This window comes from Helianthus annuus, chromosome 10 (assembly GCF_002127325.2).
Source record: "Helianthus annuus cultivar XRQ/B chromosome 10, HanXRQr2.0-SUNRISE, whole genome shotgun sequence".
In the NCBI taxonomy this organism is placed as follows: Eukaryota; Viridiplantae; Streptophyta; class Magnoliopsida; order Asterales; family Asteraceae; genus Helianthus; species Helianthus annuus.
Genome location: NC_035442.2, coordinates 4,448,101 through 4,469,463, shown reverse-complemented (window position 1 = coordinate 4,469,463; position 21,363 = coordinate 4,448,101). Strand labels below are relative to the sequence as shown.

The 21,363-nt window shown below is 34.1% G+C and overlaps 1 long non-coding RNA gene across 24 annotated transcripts; it reads right to left on the bottom strand.

Annotated features, from left to right (window-relative positions):
- Positions 1 to 4,171: 4,171 nt before the first annotated feature.
- LOC110883838 lies at positions 4,172 to 19,775 on the bottom strand. 24 transcript variants are annotated; one of them, XR_004870449.1, is made up of 23 exons: positions 19,459 to 19,770; positions 18,785 to 19,382; positions 18,418 to 18,611; positions 18,083 to 18,214; positions 16,441 to 17,971; positions 16,113 to 16,353; positions 15,810 to 15,867; positions 15,442 to 15,587; positions 13,695 to 13,781; positions 13,019 to 13,489; positions 12,177 to 12,260; positions 11,935 to 12,026; positions 10,557 to 11,838; positions 9,729 to 10,465; positions 8,869 to 9,016; positions 8,610 to 8,748; positions 8,415 to 8,510; positions 7,953 to 8,042; positions 7,510 to 7,662; positions 6,948 to 7,048; positions 5,336 to 6,286; positions 5,144 to 5,244; positions 4,175 to 4,300 (listed from the first exon to the last, which is right to left on the bottom strand). It is a non-coding gene; the product is annotated as an uncharacterized LOC110883838 (long non-coding RNA). The 24 variants fall into 24 exon arrangements; XR_004870444.1 differs by having other exon boundaries at positions 8,622 to 8,748; positions 10,557 to 12,260; positions 18,785 to 18,874; ... (1 more) ...; positions 19,244 to 19,382; positions 19,459 to 19,769; XR_004870447.1 differs by having other exon boundaries at positions 8,622 to 8,748; positions 10,557 to 12,260; positions 18,785 to 18,874; ... (1 more) ...; positions 19,317 to 19,382; positions 19,459 to 19,769.
- Positions 19,776 to 21,363: the final 1,588 nt, after the last annotated feature.

Here is a 21,363-nt window from a genome sequence, read left to right as displayed (position 1 = left end):
AGCAGTCAAAGTCCTTATCATGACTTGCAAGGAATACAAGAGGCGGGGGGAAGAGTGTCATTAAATTTCACTCCGAATTTAACTCCGATTACACCTCTTGTACACCATACTGCACCAACTCTTACAAACTTAGAATGAAAATGATAGCAACCTAACCAAGAGCTAATCCATAAAACTGAAACTTCTAATGAACCCAATAATCAACTCAGGAGGTCATCTAGGTTTAAAAGCCTACTAACTTTGATGATTACATAACCTCCCTGATGAAGTTGAAATGGATTTTTGGAAATGTTTACTGATCCTATCTCTTCAAATTAAGCCATTAGTGTCAATTAATCTTCTAAATGGAATAAAACAGTTTTCTAGTAAAACTGATTTTATGTGTTCGTATAACGTTTGGGATTTGATTGAATTACCTAAGAGTGTTCATAACTAAACCAAATCCTGATATAAGCGTAAGACACTAAGAAGCATGATTGATTGTCAAAGGTTATACTTAGGAAGAGATAAATTATCAAAGATTTCTTTGAGGATCATCACTGTTCTAGTAGCTTATAATGGTTTAAAGCTACATTAGATGAACATTAAAAACAATTTTCCCTAACAAATGGCTGACACATTTACATGTTCATTAGATAACAACCTAAAGTTTCAAACTAAAGGTTAAAGAACACTTTATTTGTAAGCCAATAATATCCATGTATGGGTTAATGCAAACATCATAATGTGATGAAAAGCTAACGTAATTATTTTCATCAAGAATCAAGTGGATTAATGAACCTACCTCAAAATGAGTGGGAGCAACTAAGATAAACTTGCCTATATAGATGATATTCTTTTGACAAGTATATGTTACATAAGTCAAAGCATTGTTAACACAAACTTTGATATAATAGATCTCAGAGATGTCTCTTATGTAATAGATATCATAACATACCGAGATAGGCCCAATGGGACATTAGTTTCGTTCCATAAGTTTAACATTAAATGGGTCCTTACATATGTAACAAAATACTGCTCTCGTTTAGAGGATAATAGGATAAATGAAATTATTTCCTTATGCTTCATTAATTGGAAGCCTTATGTAAATTCAAGTTTATACTCGTTTAGATATTACTCACACTGCAACACACTAGATATGTCTAGATTAACGTGAAGCATCTAATGGAGTATTACAATATCTTTAAAAGAAACGAGAGACTACAATTTAAAGAAGAAGTGAGAATTAAAAACCGGTTTATTACTTTAACTTTGTAATGATGACAAAATGTAATTCTGGGTACATCTTTATGTCAGCAGACAAAACCTATCTCTCATGGAGGAGTCATATTGCACTGATATTAACAGCCTAAGTTATAACGACATAATATAGTCACTAAATGTTGTTGGAAATTTATCAGTGGACTCATAAGTTTATTAACTCCATATAATTAATGTTTTGAAGAATTAGTGTGATAAAGTCAGCTACCATGACTCCTTGAACAGTAACAGTTCAAGAGGTGCTGCATTAAATTTCGATACACAATTAATTATTCGTTTATGAACGAATTGAGGAAACTAAGTTTTGTATCGAATACATTCATGATATGCTTAAGGATCCTATAAACTGAAGGGCTATTACCCATAAGTCTTATTAGAAGAGCTCATAGACGGGTATTAATTAATGGTCGTGCGCAATTGCATATCGTACTATGAATGACTAAGTATTAGTTAATTTTCCTCATCAGTTTGATTTTGTATGTCTCTAAGAATATGTCAAGCTGGCATAATGGCATATAGACAAATAAAGTTACAAATCAAACAAAGGGCTTATGCGTATTTTGATCATAACGATTAGGTTTTAAATTAAGGCTATAGTATGATTAATGGGGGTCCTGAGTCGCATAATGATTCAACGGCTGTATTTCTCTGCTATAGTACTTGTTTAAGGCTAAAATGAGTGTTAACTCCTGATCAGGCTTATCTAACACTCATAGTAAATGATTACTCGGCTAAGTGGGAGAATGTAAGATTAAATATATTTATTTTATATTTAATCTAGTAGCCATTATAATCATTTACATTATATGAATCAAAATATATAACAATCCTATTAAATAATTAGTTGGTAATTGTTGATGGGCCTAATTACCCTTATTAACTAATTAGGGTTTCCTCCTGGCTGTATATATAAGGAGAATAATGTGGAGGTTAAAGGGTTAGACAATTTCACAAACCTTAATAGCACATAACATCAATCTCGCCCCCCTCTCCATAACCGATTCCCTTGTCGGTTTCTTATCATCTCCATCATTAGATTGCACCCTAAGGAGGAACCAGACCAAGATGACAATCATGTCAAAACTTATTGTTGTGTCTCCATCTGGATTCTCTGTTGGCCTGTACTGCTGCAATCAGGTATGTTTTCATGTTTTCCTTTATGTCTAAAAATAACTGAACCAACAAGATACTCTAGTGCACATACTACTTCGTTTTCAACGAAAGTTGTGCAAAAAACAATAAAAAACGAATAAACATATTGTCAAAAAAATAATGTTTGTAATTACAATTTAATTTAGAATTTTAAATATAAGTATAAATAAGTTAAATAGAGTATAAGAAATAATAAACGAAATTTAAGAAGGGTTAATATATGGATATAATATAACTTTATACAACGAATTATTTATTTATGCTGAAACTTTAAATCAGATAAAAACACAAAACAATGGGAAAAAAATGTCTAGCTAGCAGGAATCGAGCACAAAAGCTTAGTTTCTATAGGAGCAATCATAACGAATCGAGCTAGTATGAATTTCAAAATTCATTTGGAAAAAATTAAAAGGATTTTTATTAAAATATTAGTATAGCTAATGTACAAATTTATGATTTTAAAAGCATTTTATAAGTACTTTACATCACCTTTGTAATTGTAAGGATATATAATATAATAGTTAGTTGTTTAGATAAAATAAAAAAATTGGTTTTCACAAACTTATATGAACGTTATACATTTCTATTATTTCAAGGCTAAGATTTTCGACGGTATCATATGTGGGACTTTATCATGTCGTCATAAAATAATTGTAGGTTGGTTAACGATTAAACATCGTCTGATGCGGCTATGAACCCCTGATGAAACACCACCCATAGTAACATTGAATCAGTCCCAACCGAGATTCTGACGTACCCGTAAAGCACCAATTATCCATCAAACACAAATTTTTCAGTAACCTGTAACTAACATAGAAGATGACTTGTTGCCATTTTATTTTGATGAAAATATCACATGGTAGAAGATGGATTTTGGACAGTTTTCTCATGAGTTTCTCATATGGGTTAGCTTTTGTGTTGTAAATTGGGTGCGAAACGTTGGGGTTAAAGGAATTGCTTTGTGCTTTCGAGATACGCCAAAATCATAGTTGTAAATCGACGCAGCATGTGAATAACTGGTACTTCTTTTAGATATGAATCGCCGGAATCATGGCTATGAAATACCAAAATTATGGTTGTGAGTCAGAGTTCGTCGGTCTTTTGGTTGTTAACTGTTGTCGGTATTTCATGCAATTGCACGATGTGGAAGATGAACGGGTTCAAGCAGCATCTTTTTTTCATTTATTATTTTTGAAAGAAAACAAAAATGGATTTTCACCTATTTTAGTAAATAAGTTTTAAATAACCCATTTCTTTAAATATATTTTTCAACTACAACCATTTGAAAGAAAAACAAACCCTCCAAATTACAATATCTTCTTATTTGTGTCAAAAGTATCTATTTACTAATGCTTAAAACTAAATGAACTAAATGAAAGAACTATAAAACTTGGTTGATATTTGACGATTATTTTATTTAAATTTAATTTGAATAAATAAATATTAAAAAAAGAAACTTATAAATGGTAACTAAGTTTTACTTACTTATAAATGGTAAAAAAAGAAACTTATAAATGGTAACTAAGTTTTACTTGCTTATAAATGGTAACTAACTTTTACAATTCTTCTATTTAGGTTTTTCACTTCAACCATTTATTAAATAAATTCACATTAGTGGAACAATATTGAAACTTGAATGATTTCGTACTTAAAATAGTTTAAGTGACTATTACAGAAAAGTATTAAAACTTTATCATTATTTCATGATTTTATTTTAGTTCGACTGTTTACATTCTTATATGTTTACTAGGCTATCACCCGGGAAAATCCCAGGCTAGGAAAATTTAATTTACAATAAACAAAAATACATAAATAACACTTTGAACCTTTAAATTATCCTCTTTCCCTTCTCCATATGTATTGAAAGTTTCCAAGTAAAGCTAATTCCCTTTTAATCATAATGAAATATCTGTATAAGAATGTTTTCGAACTCATACGCATAAGAAGACACGCCATGGCGGCGCCGGCAGTGGTTGCGGTTGGGTCACAACCGCAGCCGTGGGTGCCGATGCAGTACCCACCTGCGGCGATGGTAATGCAGCACCCTATGATGGCGCCTGGGCATTACCCGATGGCGCCATATATGCCCTACCACCCACACCACCTTCCACATCCGGCGGCAACCCGAGGTGCATTTTTCTGACAGCAGCTGGTTTTGGCGGTACGATTAAAAGAAATCATTAAAAAGACAAATTTGTTTCAACTTTTAGGAAAATAAATCAAATCTAGTGTGAAAAAATCATTGTGGGAACAATACTTATGTTTTTCATAAATCTTAAAAGAACCATCAAGTCTTGAGATACTTTCCTAATTGAGCATTTGGATGTTTTATTCATTGAGATATTCCTTAAAAACGAATTCTTGAATGGTTCTGAGTTCTTACGTAGCCCGACGTTTAGTCTAGCCTACCCAAACAAAAAAATCAAGACCAAATGTGTGTTTTTATTTTTTCTGCGATTTAACAGGCCCATCGGCCATCGAACCCATTATTGTTAGGAAAAGAAAGAAATATTTATTTTGAAATTTATCAAATTCAATTAAATAAACCTGCTAGTAAAGAACATCATTCATTATTCTTGCAGCTCAAATTTGTAAATTTTTACATTTTTTTGTCCTCTTCAATGATATGTATCAAAGGTTATAAAAAATCCAATTAAATTCATACTTATGTAGTTATATTAAAACATAAAATATTGAAGTGAAATAGATAGTACTGTATTTGCTATAATACCTGGTGCCAATGTTGCCATGGGAATAGAAAAAATGGGCTCACACTTACACGACTTGCACCTTTTTAAACACATGAACGAAATGCATCTTGTATGCCAACTCCTAGCAAATCATGAACATTCATTGGTATCAGGTAAGCACACTACAAGTAATAAGCAAAAAAAAGACATTTCCAAAAGAAACAAAAAGGTACCATATGAGCAGGCTCAACAATCGGGTACCCAGTTTTCTCTACAAACATTGCGACAAACTTATCTGCAAGCCATCATATTAGTTTAAAGTAATATTTTATTCAACCCATGAATTAATCAAGCGTAACAGTAATAATAACTGATAAGTAAACTTAAAGAAAAATTACTAATTTTGCTTATGTAGGATAAGAAAAATTACTAATCAAACGTCAATTTTTTTTCCAAAATTTACACTAATTTTACACTACCGCCGGAGCGTCAAAGGGCAACGGAGGTTGCCCCTTGTTCTATGCTAGGTCCGCCCCTGGTCATATTTAGAGATTTAAATAAGTAGGTGGCATGATATGGCCAAATTTATTAAAACATAAATCTCATCCCAACTTGTCCTTAACCTTTTCACCCTTTTCATTAAGCAAATAGTACGCACCATCAAAACCATTAAATTTCACCCGGGATTGCTTCCCGGGCTAGAGAAAGTTACTTATATTATTATCTTTTTGTTAATGCATAACCTTGACGGTTTGGGTTTTGTCATGGAAAACCCACAAAAGGTGTTAAATGACAAAAAAACAAAGAAATGGATCTCTGAAAAAGATCAAAGCATCTTCATTTCCTTCAAACGGTCACAACACGTGGCTTACAATGAACTTATGTAATTAAATTACAATGAACTTACAAAAATAATACTATAATGAATTAATGTTGTTTTGCGTGTTGGGTTTCGCATACTACATACACGAAACAACCAACGTTTATGCTTCATGGAACCCTATAGTCGCTGGAGTTGACGGCTGCTCCCACCGATATCAACACCACTGCCCATCTTTGACCAAACCGATACCACCAAAGGCGTCCTTGTTCTCCAATTTGCAACCTTAGATAGTTCACGCGTCAGAGTGTGTAGCATCGCAGTAGAGTACGGTGGCTAACCACCAACAGAAGGTTCGGTCTCTCTTGCAAACAAACAAAAAGTGAAATAAAGGAGATTTGGATCATCATCAATAGACAGACAACTGACTGACGAAAAAAGTTGTAAAAAAGATCAAACTTCATTCATAGGCAATTAAGTACCTATACCAAATCAACATCTCATAACAATTATTCTCTTCCCCAAGGGTATTTTGGTCTTTTTACACTTGCTTACCAAAAGCTAAACAAAAATGCATTGGTGACAAGATTATACTTAAGTTGCTTAAATGTATCAGCCTCTCCATCAAGATAAGATGGATCTAGTATCTTTAATTATACAAATTCAGTATTTTGGAAATCAAATATTTTTTCTTAATTTTGTAAAAAAAAAATGTACACACCTGGGCCAAGATTATATATGATGTGGCCAGTTGGCGTAAAAAAAATAAACGGTGCAATTATATGAGGTTTTGGCTCGATACCTTTGTAGACTTCTTGAACTATGTCATGTATGACTATATCCAAAATCCTAATCTTTCAATTATTTAGATGATGTCATGTATGACTATATCAGATGTATTTATGAAAGTAAATAAACACAACAGGAAATCAAATTAAACAATTTCTCTATGTCTTAACTATATAACACCCCTAACATATTAATCAGTTACAATCACATAAAAATCTATAACTATAAAAACTAACCATCAACCATCTTCTTTCTCTGAGCATCGCCACGTAAGCCTTAGATTACAGTTCTGAACATTCATCTCTTGTGCCATAAGAAGATACAGTCAACTTTGTCTCTATGATGGTAAGGCACATTGTCAATGTGAACATCGCGTTAAGGGAGTGGGTGATAGGATTACATGGTCAGAAAACAGATGTGCGAGATAACAGTAACATGTGACTCTGGGTTGGGTCGACATGTAAAAACAATTCCATTTGAAACAACCTTTTATATACAATCAATTCATGGTAACGAAACAATATACAGCCATGAATTTCGCCCCGTTTACTTATAAGATGATCATGTCAACCTATATCCCCATTTATAAGTAAACGGGTGAAATTGCTACCTCTTATCTATCAATAAAACTTTGACCATCTCTAGGGTCCCAGGTATGTAACATGATTAATCATTAAACCAATAGAATAATGCAATAGGTTTTATATGAGATTGTCACTTGTCTCAGTTTCCATTATAAAATTTATAATATTGAACATCCAAATAAATAACAATGAAAGAAATTATAGTTTGACTTACAGAGGGTGTGCGAGATGGATCACAATGAATTTGCAAGATCTAATGGTATAGGCACAAACCAATCAATGGTTCCAAACCAGCCAATTGACTACGAAGAAACCCGTAAACTGATTCTGTTGTTGTGGCAGCTATTCTGACAACACTACCGATTCCCTGCAGTTGTAAACATACAACATAATAAGTGATTGTTGAGTAAACCCAATAAATGAACCAACACAAACACATCAGAAAATAAGATCTTTGTCCAATATTCGCTCAATTAGATGATAAACCAACATACACATTAATGAACAGTTTTAACAAACATTTTCACAACCAGATAAATGAACACATAAACAAAAGTCATAAGCTGCATAAAATTGAGTAGGCCATGCTTGGAAAAGTATAAGTCAACAAAGAAAAGCATAGTTAACTGAAGAGGTCAAAGTCAACGCTAGAAGTACCTTTGGACCAAAGGAGTTACAAGAAGCGAATAGCCATCACCATTAATTGCTTTAGTTCTTTCCCCCATATAGATGGAGCTTGTAGTTGCTCTGACATTAGAGCCAGAAGAGGTCAGAGAAAATACGAATATATTAAAAACTGCATTCATAGGCATACTTCAGCACATTCCAAATATAACCTCAATGCAAGCTTGGGTACCGGAACCATTGACAAAACTTAATTGTGTGATACAATAAGCAAAAAAAACATGCATGTGAGAATCATAATTTGACAATTCTAAAGTGCTTTGAAGTTTTAGTTCTCGGTTGCTCTTGGTTTTTAAAGTTTATGCTAGAAAAAAAATGAGGAGTTAAATTTCATTACATGAAAATGGTATTTCCTATGAAATTTAAATTCAATCACGGGTCTAAATGCAATCACGAAACTAAAAACTAATTGTTCCTAGTGAGAAGAAAACACACTTGATCTGATGTAGAAGATACCATAACCACAACCTCACCCATCGCAGCCTATCTCTTCGCCGTCATCCATTGCCGTCCTTGCATCCACCTGACTCACTACATGCCCACAGAAAAAAAATAGTAATCAATAACCTCCGGTTATAAAAAAATGAGGATTAAAGGTTTAAAGCACCTAGGCCTTAAAAGTATTCGGACCAAAGGAGTTACAAGAAGCGAATAGCCATCACTATTAATTGCTTTAGTTCTTTCCCCCATAAATGAAGCATGTAGTTGCTCTGACGTTGTCTTTTTCACATCTTCTTGAATTTGGTTTTGTATGTGCTTCAACTTAGGCCTAAAAAATAACAATAAACTTGATTCATGAAACTTCAAAAGGTGATTTTCCATGAACTTCCATATGTAACATAAATTGCTGTAATCTATATTATAAAAATGTGAAAATAATTTACTTGACCTCCAAGTAACTGGAAGCTAGTAAGGCCGGTGTTCTTCTTATTTATCAGCACCCTTTGTGGAAGATCGCTCACTCTTCTGTCCCACATACTTATTGCCCCACATTAACAGAGAATTCCACATTATAGATGGAATTACGAAATCCTAATCTACAAACCGTACAATGAATAATCAAATATCAGAAATAAATCCACAACTAACATGAAATTAACAGACATATTAACAAAATCCGCGACGTAAAACTCGTTAAATATCAACAAATATACTAAGAAAACTCAATTATTGATGAAATTACAAAAACCTAATCTCCAAACCATATAGCAAATCATCAAACATCATAACCAAATCCACAGCTAGCATGAAATTAAAGAATATATTAACGAAAATCGTTAATATTATTTTGTTTAGAAACAATAGTTGAGAACCCGTTTACTTATGAATGGGTTTATTTGGGTTGTCTTTTTAAACGGGACAAACAGGTTGAAATAGTTTGCTTTCAATACATACAACCCATCCTCAATTTCTAAACTTTTACGTCAAAGATTTAAATTATTAATGCAATAGTCTTGTTTTTGTGGTAGATTTCCATAATTCAGAATGTGATTAGCATAAGTGGCTTGACCCGTTTAGTAAATGGTTTGATCTAGATTATGCTTTATTGGTAAATTCTATACACTTGTTAAACAGTTTTTATTTTAAAAAAAATAGATTATGACTTTCTTAAGCATACTAAAAAAAATTATAACTTTCTTAATCATACTAAAAACATAAAGTCAGTCTCAACATTCAAAAAGTACCGGTTCGACCCACCTCGTATATCTACCTGTAACCAGAATAGCTTCTAGAAGTAGATAATATTACCTGAATTTCCAATAGTTTGTTGTTCCTTTTGTGTATTCCATTCACCACTGTTACAAAGCTTGGTGGAGCGCAAAAGGAATTGATTTATTCTTCATGGTGGCGATGCATTACAATCTATCGACACTCAACTTTTACCTTAGGTTTCCAACTGGATGCAACCGATATGCAGTAGTCATAAAGGGCATCGCGTCCCATATTTGAGAATGTGGTTTAAATCGAGCAGCAAAGTTCATGAGAAGGTGCGCAATCAACCCAACCCAACCCAAAGAAGGTGCGGAATCATATAAAGATGTAATTTGACCCAAACCTAAACCCGTCCATTTTGCCACATAAAAGTTAGAAACTAAATAAACCTATTCATACACACCGTATGTGTTGCTGTGGAGATACTTCTCACTACACGTGGGTGAATCAAACAACTTTTGACCCGCTAATTTTGCTACACATGAACACACAGATCCAGCAACTTCAGAGGTGAATTTTGAAGTAAAGTAGGATTATTATCCAGATTTGTATTTTTCTTATTTTTATTTTTTAAAGACGAATTTCACAGGTTAAACAATTTCCACCCCCAAAATCTCCCCTCCACCATTGAATAGCAACTTGACTATTAGCAAACCATACTGAACACATACATAGTCACAAAACAATAATAAATAATATGTTCTATTTACAAATATAACCTGTCAAAACATCCTTGATCTGCTTCTTTAAGACAGCGCCTTCACCATCTTCCTCTTGGTTGACGAAACAAACAAATTTTAGAAAAAAAAATGAACTGATAAACGAATGTAAAGTATAGAATCAATATCTACAGAATCGACGTACCTGGAAGTGAATCGGTTTGATTTTGGAATCCTTTGTCAGGCGATTGAAGAAGAACGTGGGAGCTTTTAGGGTTTTTGATGTGTGCGTCAATTTCAATGTAGATGGCAACGACTATGTAGTGAACTGGACAACTATGTTGATTTATGTTGATCACAGTTGTGGATAACCTCTAGGGTTTGCAGTTGTGCATCGAAGGTAGGGGAGAATCGGCAGAGAGATTGAACGGCGTATTAGGGTTTGGTGAATGAGTTATGAGGTATTTTAGAAGCAATATATAGTCGGGTCAAAATTTGCGGGTATGGATTTTACAACTCGGATCCCGTGTGAAAACATAAAGTTTCTCACATTTTCCCGCCAAAAATCCATTGTGGTTGCACCACCACTTGACACGTGTCCCACATCTAATTTATTTATTATATACTAGGTTATCACCCGGGACTGCTTCCCGGGTAGTTTAATTTTATTAGTTAATTAACATGAATTTTTATTAAAATGTCATTATGCGGTAAAATGAACTAAAGATAAGTTTACACATCACATTTCTTTACATATAATAATTGATCTTTCTATAAAAAAATGGACGAAACAACTATTTGGGAAGGTTTTCTAATTTCAACCGAAGTTCTCGCATGCTTTAACTTAATGTCCCCCTTGGAATATTCTTTTGTTCCATCTTGAAAATATGCAATATTTTATCCGCACCCATATTAAGCTACTATGCATGCTTAAAACGCTTAAAAGAATGCTTATATGAGCAAACCTGGTTAAAATGTTGTTGGAGTTTTCATTAGTCAGATTGATGCAAAATTGCTCAAAAGTGCATACAACCAGTTAACTTGCATGTTAAGCAAACAAAAAAAGTCAGCAACTTATATCTCTATGAAGCAAATAACATATTAAGTTACATGTTTCTTGTGTCATGGCTAACCATGGTGTGGTAACTTCTACTTTGACTGTGTAATCTGCAGAATGAAATGGGAGTATGACATGAATTTGTTATACAGATTTTGTAAGACATTGTCATTAGATAATAAAAAAGTGTAGCAATACCATACACTGAGATCAGGTGTATCGCCACTCAATATATAGCCAAGAGTACGACTATAAGTTATGGAGATGCAAATTGATATAATTAAATGAAAAACATGCGAAATATTATAACAAAGATGGAGGGAAACATCGTCTTCTTTGTTGTAGTGGCAACAACAACAACTCGCTCTCTTCTTTTCAGACCAATTTGGCCTCTATTTGTTTTCCTACTTTAAAAATTGCCTTGTTTGACCTGTTAAGTAGCCTATTCAATATCGTCCAATCATCCATAACAATTTATAATAGATTTGAATTTGAGAATTAAAACTTGCAAGTTAGGATCACTTACAGAAATCAAATCAGCAGACAATCCCCTGCCATTCTTCTTATTAGCAAACCCTAAGCCCACAGATTATACCGAGCAGCAGGAGAGTGTTCAATCTGATAATACTCAACTATTTATAAGTAGGTGTTCGATCTGATAATAACCACCATGATGTGTAGTACATCAAACTGTAAAATCTTAACCTTAAATATAAAGAAAGCCCAATCAGAAAAAAAAGATAATAGCAAGTTCATCCATTACCATACCACAATAATTCAAGTCTTTCAAGAGTGTAGCAATTTCAAGCCTACTGACCCATTTGAAAAAGGAAAACTCAAAGTTAACTTGACCTGTTTGAGAAAAAGCACAACCCAAAGTTTATTTGACCTGTCATAAATTTTGTAAAGGTACAGTACATTCAGCAAACCATAAAACTTTTTTATACACCCCTCTCCGTGATTATAAACCTTCAAAAGGTTCATAAGTGGTCCTCATGTAACTTATAAAGAACCTATTCTTCAAGCTAAAAGAAAATAAATAGTTATGAACCACTTCAATATTTTAGAGCTCACAAGCCCATTACGGCCGATAAAAAGTTATACCATTTTTTAAGTTTTTTCTTCAACCACCATAGTAAATGCTCAGACAATTAAGTCTTATAAAATGATTTAAGAGATTGTATACATTAAAAATAGATTGAGTGAGCAACTTGTTCAACCCATATGAATCCTTTTCATTTAATTTTTAAATTTGGCCAATAAAGGACAACCCAAATTGGCCCTTTCATTAAGCAAAAAAGAAAAAAAAAAGAAAAAAAAAAAAAACCCCTGAATAGTAGTGCGCCAAACTGACATATGTGTGGGTACTTTATAAACGAATTTGCTCATATCTTTGTTTGAATTTCAGAAGAGATAAATAACCGGTGCATTTCAACAATTTAGACAACGCATTTGAACAATTTTCTTACATTTTAAACATTTTTAAGATTGAAAACTTAACATAATTTATTTTGTTATGCATGTTCTAAAAAAACCTGTTATGCCTAGAATCCTACCTTTGTTTGTGTATGTATACAGCTAACAGAGTAACAACTAATATGGTTAAATACCTGGATTCCACCCGAGTGTTCGTGTTAAGCATACTATTCAGTGAAATCTTTATCGGGTCATTTTTTTAAAACTCAAGAAACCCTTTCATATAATGATCATCAGTTGCTCTACCAGCATGTGCCAATTTTTATGGATAAGAAATATTGCCACCTGAAAAAATAATTAACGATAACCAGGAGAAGATATATGACTAACCAAAAGTGCCCATGGCATTTCTATATAGATCAGAATCAATGACATGGTAGCAATTAACGATGTACCATCTCAGTTACCAATATCATCACCATAATCGCATGAAATATGTACATGTATTAGAAATACCCATATTCCTAACACTATTAAATTTAATGGTAAAGTCATAAATACAAATGAGGCTGGCTACCACACAGTTGCTAACTTTCTTTCGGGATTCAAGGAATGGCAATCTTCCAACAAAATCCGGTGAAGAATAATACCTCAACACAAGCATCCTAGCAATGAAGGATATAAACATCATAAATACATGTAAAAACGAAGAAGATGGAAGCATAATTCAACCATTTTTATAAGCAATCAGCATAAACAATTTTAAATCTATTCAAATTGATATCATCAACATCATATATACACGTAACAATCAATAAGCCAGAATCAATTAATCGATAAATCAAAACAGTAACAAAATAACCGCCTCACCTCAACAGCACGATCACAAACATGCGATAAAAATATTTCCGACACCGATCGAAAAGCTCGTTAAGATAATTTCTCAAATCAAAAGCCCTGCAATCCAGAAATCAAAAGGATAAAAGTGATCTAACAGATTTCAAAGTAGGCTTCTTGGATTCGGACCTAAATCTATTATCTTTGTAAGTTCCATGTAATGTCCCTAACACCATCATATAACACAACACTCATAATTTCAAAAGGGAGAACATATATCAGAGGAGGATTCCAAACCTGCTGAATCTCTTCAATCTCTGTACGGCTGGTGTTTTAGGGTTTGAAAAAGGAATGAAGAAACTAAAGAACGAATTGATCGGGTATATTACTCATTAGGGTTTGTTGATAGAATCAACGTTAGATGGGAAGTTGGAGCAGAAGGAGGAGGATGAACAACAGGCGTGAAGGAGAAGAATGTAACGATTGAGAGATTAGGGTTTTTAGATGGTGAAAGAAAGAAAAAGTTTCTCAAATAGATAAATATATATGGTCCGAAAACATGAGTTTGGGTTGCTCAAAACGGGATCCGCGTGGAAGGAAAATACCCAGCTCATTTTCCCGCCAAAAAGCAATCCAAGAGGTCCTAATATTGCGACACGTGTCCCAAATTTTATTCGTTTATTATATATAATAGATAATAGATATAGATGTTCCCAAATGTTATTCCATAATCAGTTTGGAAATAATAATCATGCTTCTTGACTCGACACGGTTAGTTAAACACACATTTTCACGTTGCGGCGGAGCCAACGATACGTGACAGAAGAAAGATACAATACTGACCTAAGTATGCATACATTGTAAATGATGCAACTCTAAAAACTGTATAGTAATCACTTTGAATTTGAAGCAATGAAAAAAGTACACAGTAACTTCTTTATTCAGAATGGTTTATTTGTTTTATTAACAAGGGTAGACTGTATAATAATCAAACCAATACACCCCATAAACGATTATATTAATGTATGAATATAAACAGCAACGTGAAGAAAAATAAAAAGATGATTTGATATATGATTCAGCTTATAAAAATGATTTTATATATGTAAAACACTTAAGACTGCTGCTGCTGAATCTGTTAACACACAACAGTGGCAGCATCAGTTTAACATGTCGATTAACTATTTCATCCTTAAATCAAATGGCCATATCGGGTCATCATCTATCTACTCATACCCAATTGCATTTGACATTTGTGAGTCCCAACAATATAAAGGTTCTTGAATTTATACGCAACACCAGTTTAACAACAGCTAACAACAGCATGTTTCAAACACTTAACTCGCTTTTGACCGATACGCAACGCACCATTTTAACAACTGGAATTTTCCAGTTTAACTGTTTCATCCATTTTTAACGCAGATCAGTAGTAATTTACCTACACCATAGCCACTCCTGCTGTCGTTTGAAGAAGAAGAATGGAGATTTTGGTCAGACATTGGGAAACCCTAGGTAAAGATTACATATCCTGGAGAAAAATGACGACAACAAGTTGTTTTTTGTTCTTTTCATTTACTTCATTTAGATGGCTAGTTACGATTTAGCCCACCATTGAGGCGTACGTATAATATGTGTCCCTGAGGCGTCGCCTCATATACGATTTTGCTCTGTTCCGCCTCGAGGCGCGCCTCAGTACGTACGCCTCAGCCGTTTTTTTAAACCATGATTCCGCCCGCCCACCCTTTTTGACCCGCTACCTGAGTTGGAAAATGTATTGTACCTTAATTAGACCTGGTATGTTGTGTACATATATTTTTTCGGGCACCTTCCCTCTATTCTATTGTTCCCTTATTTGCTCTTCTTGTCCATTATAACCATTGAATGAAAATAGGGTCACCTGTGTTGGGATGCAGATCACCACCATCACTGTCATCGCCAAGAACCAATCAATGAAAGAAATTAAGGTTCCGACTGTGTATCAACTATGAAAGGAGTTGGACCTGTGTTTCAACCCGTAGTCGAAAAAAATCACAGGTCCACATCTCCATGCATATGTAAGCTGTATAATTGATATTAAGAATGCACCAAACTGAATGTAAAACCTGAAATTCAAATAAAAAACAATAACAAATTAAGATCAACACTTACATCAGTAAGTATTTCTAAACTCTGAATCTGCACTGCTTCTGGTCTCTAGAAACAGAACCTTTGCGAACCAAAAACACCAAAAACACCATGAACCCCATACAATTTATAATGCAAGTTAATAACTAAGATATATATATATATATATATATATATATATATATATATATATATATATATATATATATCAACTTGTTTTTTTTTTATTTCTATGAAAGGCCCTACTGGCCAACCATACTGGTCAAGATCAACATGAAAAACATCAAAGTCTGGTCATAACCACATGAAGATTATAAGATAATTTACCATATAACCAGACTGCTGCTGCCAATCAACTACAGCACTAACCGCACAAACCGCATTGGACCCATATGTCCTTGCAGCCGCACAACAAAGCGATCATGTTTTAGCTATCTTTTGTAGCACTGTTAACTTTTTAATAAGATATATGCAGTATATTTGAACTCACAATAGAAGCCCTGAAATTACGAAGAGGAAGAACCCAAAACAACACCTAAATGGGTAGGACCACGATAAGAACGGTGAGCTGGAATTTCATTTCAATTACTTTAGTCGGCACAAATCTTAAAAAGGAAATTAAAAAAATAAAATAAGAGGTGAGTGAAATTTGTACCTCTGGACATTTCAGATCAACAACTAAATCTGAGACGATATTTTTCACAGCAGCAGCAACCACCTCAAAGCATTTGTTACGGTCTAGCAGAGCCACTGGATTTGAATCACTCCTTTTACCTTTTAATTCGGTTTCCTCAATTCTTCTTCTGTTGTATCTACTGCAAACTATGAATTTTTTTATGGGTAAAGCGGGTCAAAACATGTTGAAGTTGACCAAGGTATGTTTTTAATGGGCACAATTAGAGTGAAGGGGGCACCCCTTAATGAGGTGAGGGGAAACTTTTTTTAACCCAATCATACGTTGCCATGTCATTTCCCCTCTATAACTTCCCTCTTGTCCAAAAACGTACGGAGTGCACCCCTCTTAGGGGAATTGTTTTTTTAGTCAAAAAAAAAATAAAAATAAAAAACAAAATAATTGATTTGTTGTTACAAGCTATGGGCCCTACCATCAACTCTCTTATTGTGCGGTGACTTCTCCCCCAACCCCCTCACCGATTTGGCTCCCCGCCTGGATGGCGGCACCTCTCCCGCTCGGCAAAGTTGGTCCTCGAAGGGAGTCACCGAGGGTGCCCCGCTCCCCCTTAGGGTACAAATGAATGAGCTGAGCTACTCGAGCTCAGCTTAAATGAGCACGGAAATTAAAATCAAATCTTATCTAAACTTTATACCAACAGGTAGCGGTGAGCAGAAAATCAAAAACCGAATTGTAACCAAACTGAAATAACCAAACCAATTGAGAAACCGACAGTTCAAATATGACTTTTTTGATAACTGTTTTTAATGTTAGGCTATGGTTATATGTGTATTTATAACTGAATTAACCTAACCAAACCAACCATATTTTTATTTTTTGTAAATAGTGTTATACTGTCATGACTTTTTCATAAATAAGAAATCAGTTAAGCTTATTCTCCTTTATAAACTAAAAGGATTGATACTTTATTCCACTCAAGATACAGTTGAACTTATTAGCTTGAATCCACTCACGTCTAAAGCCAACAGTCAGCAGTTAACCGGATCATCTTTTCGAATAACCTAAGTAATCTAACTCTTTATGACCAAAATCGATCTGTTAGGAATAAGCTAAAAACTCAAAAATCAGTTATAGGTTCGATTATCAGTTTCAAATTGATGAAGCAAGTTATCTAGTTTAGTATTAATTACGAGCAACAAATAACCCTAGTTTTCTACATTACAATATTATGTAACACATAATCATATACATCAACATAATCACAATTGGTGTCACAAGTAGTAGACTTAAGATGTCAATAAAAGTTAATAACATAATCATCAGTCAGCAAAAATGTTAAAAAAAACAAAACAAAACAATTCCACTTAAAGAACAACATTAAAACCTTCTTTTGAATTTAAAAATTATTAAATCCCCAATAAAATTACCAGCGAACGCCAGCCTCCAAGACCTGCAGCAGCCTTCTTGACGACACCGTGTAACCCGACAAGAATAGACTTCGTACGATTGTTTTCGGTCACAACCACCTTTGTATGACTTGGAATTCTACACACTGAGAGATCGATCAATCCTTTTTTTCTAAAGAAATCAAATTGAATCGTAAAAAATACTTTATTTCACCCGCTACCGGACCCGCCCATACAGATTTTGGAGCAAACCTTACCTGTGGGGAAAAGCCTTCTACTGGACCCGTTGAGGCTAGCCCAAACTGCATGATCCATGTCCTCCATAGTTGTTCTATCTTTCCAGCCACTCACATCTTCAATTGCTTTTAAACGCCATACACCCGCAGCCCCTAATGTAATAGAGAAAATCCTTTAATATCCAAAAAAAAATCTTGTAATCAAAAGCTTGCAACCTTCATATCATACCAGCCCCAAACCAGCTCAAAACAACATCACAACTTGCTTTAAGACAACAGAAACACATCATATTCATTGCCTAAGGCTTAATCGGTTCTCATTCATCAAAACCAAGTCAAATATATTCAGAACTCACCTTGCAACTGCTGGAAATAGTGACTCCAACCAGCTCCTTCGTGGGCAGCCTCTAACAGGTCAGAATCAGCTTCATCTTGGCTAATAAAAGCCCCAAATGTGTCTCCATCTGTTAGGGTTTAATCATTACAAAAACATGCATGACTACAAGCTGACCGAAACCAAATGTCCACTTTCTACAACAGCCCGTTTCACCTGACAGAGCATGTTATATTTCAATATTAATGTTTGATGGTCACTATTAAGCATAAATACTAAAGATAAACTAAAACCACTGATAGCAATTTGAAAAAAGAACAACAAAAAAACAATTGAAACAAGAAATAAAAAAGAAAAGCATATCCCTAAATTGCTATGGGTTGACATACCTCCGCAATTTTATCACCGGATATTACCAGTATAATTAGGCATCCTTTCCACACATGGGCATTTAGCTCCTTCCACTTAAGTCTTGGTACCTTTTAATTAATTGTAAACAATCCGTTAGGAATAATCGACAAACTTGAACGACAAACTTGATGTACAAAACCAATTTATATAAAAGCAAATTTAATCATGGATGAATGATCTCCAACAGTCCGCCCTACATGGCTGAACCAGCTTTTATAACACTCGAATTGAATCGTAGAGGAAGAACCCACGCTGTACGGACGCTCCGTTCCGGTTTCACTCATCATTTGGTCTTTAATTTCCCACTGTTTCAATAATCATATTCAATAAACTTTTATATTCAATGAGCAGAAGCATGAATAGGTAATCAATGTAAACAAATTCATTACGTAAGCTTATAGAACATCAAACAGACGAATACTATTATGAATTCTAACCTTGAGATGTGAGATAACTGTCGTTTATTGACCACATAAACACAAAATTGACATGATAATCGGAGACACTTACAACAAACCTCAGAAGTAGACATGACCTTCCTACACCCGAATCTCCAATGAGCAGAAGCTTGAACAGCTAGTCAATGTAAACAAATTCATTACGTAAGCTTATAGAACATCAAACAGACGAATATATTATTATGAGTTCTAACCTTCAGATCTGAGATCGAACTGTCGTTTATTGACCACATAAACAACAAATTGACATGATAATCGGAAGCACCAATCGTCTTCTCTTACCGGTGCCGGAGATCGTAACATCTTCATCTCCACTTCGACGAAAGGTTATAACCGGAATTTCAAATTAAGGGTTTGATTTGGTTTGAGAAATTGAGACAACTGGAGTTTGATTATACAGGGGAAGACGAAGTAATCTCTGCACACATAATGAATCGATTGAACGAACAATTGAAACATGAATCGATTAGAAACCGAAGCATTCAATAGAAAGGGTGAAATCCCCCAATTAACCCTCTAGCGTCTTAAAATTTTGAGTGAAGCCCAACTAAAATGGCTTAAACATCCTTGTATATTGTGCTTCATAACTTGTAAACATGATAAAATTACAATTTTGTACATCACTTCTCCTTTTTATAATATTATAGATGATGAAAAGCCAAAAAGAACCATCACTAGTGCTCTAGTGGTGGCCACGTGTATTTAAGTTCCATCTATGGTGGGCTTGGATGAGTTTTCCACTCCAGGTCTCAAGTTCGAGTCTTGGTGATAGGGGTTTTTCATTGAGGGGTTTAAATTGGAGATCTATTATGCGAGAAGGCTCTCTAGCACGGACCCAATTAAGACAACGTATGCTAAACCTCCCGACATTCGTGAATAATTCACACCTTAAAAAAAAAAAAGCCAAAAAGGATGAATTGGTTGAACGAAAGTCAATATTGCACGTTAATAGTGTTGTTTGACCAACAATGTTATTATAACATTATAAAGATTAGAGGAGTGTATATGTCATTTAATAAAAGTAGGAGTCATGTGAACGAAATTATAAGTCATGGATGCAAAAAATCTTAAATGTTTCATTTGAAAGCAACATCCACTATATAAAAAACAGTATGGAGTGAATGGTATCCAGGAGCACAGCTTAACAGGGGCTGGGGTGCGTTTGACCTCTCGAACTTTTCGCTTAGTAGTGTTGTATATGTAGTTTTCATATAGAAATTTTTTGGTATATACGTTTTCGAACCCTCGGTTCTATAGAAATTTTTGGGTATATACGTTTTTGACTCCTCTCCCCCTCATCTTTATTGTCAAGCTTCGCCACTGATGGTATTTCTAAATAATTAAGATATATGGATAAAATAGGTCAAACAAATGGAATTTTCCACTCTTATGTTCATGCACCTTCTGTGATTTACAAATTTTCCAAACAACAAAACAAAAATTCATATGTAATCACACGTAACATTACATAATTTTTATATAATTTATTATAACTAGAAAGAACATAATATATAATTTTTATCGTAATTATACATAAACGTATTAATATTAAATATGTAATCACACGTAACATTACATTATACATATTACTAGGGAGAAAGCCCGTGCGATGCACGACATGCATAATAGATATTGTTTGTTCGTGATAAGACGTTTGACAGTGCTTGACAAACTAACCTGCGAGATGACTACTAACCCGAGCAGCGCGTTATTTAATTATATTAGTAAACAGAGTATTCCATGCGTAAGTATAACGATCCTGACTTGAAACATCTTTCGCCAGCTTGTCCTAAAAGTTTCTGTACAGGGGAAGAATATAATTTAACCTATGAACCGTTTACTCCGGGGGACCCGTTGGGTTCAGGTTGTTAAGAGTTTCTTTGTAGACGATGTTTCTTTATACCAGAGCATTACGTCGGAGTCGACAATTTACACCATTGTGTTCGTTCTCTGTTAGTGTTAGTTCACCAATCGTTTTATTCTACACTCTTCACTAACCTAAATTTGAAAAATAGTTACGACTTTTCGTGTCAAACTTCCCCTTTCAAATGTAGAAACTAATATAGTTGATGCTATAATTGTTCCATTTTCCAGTTCTT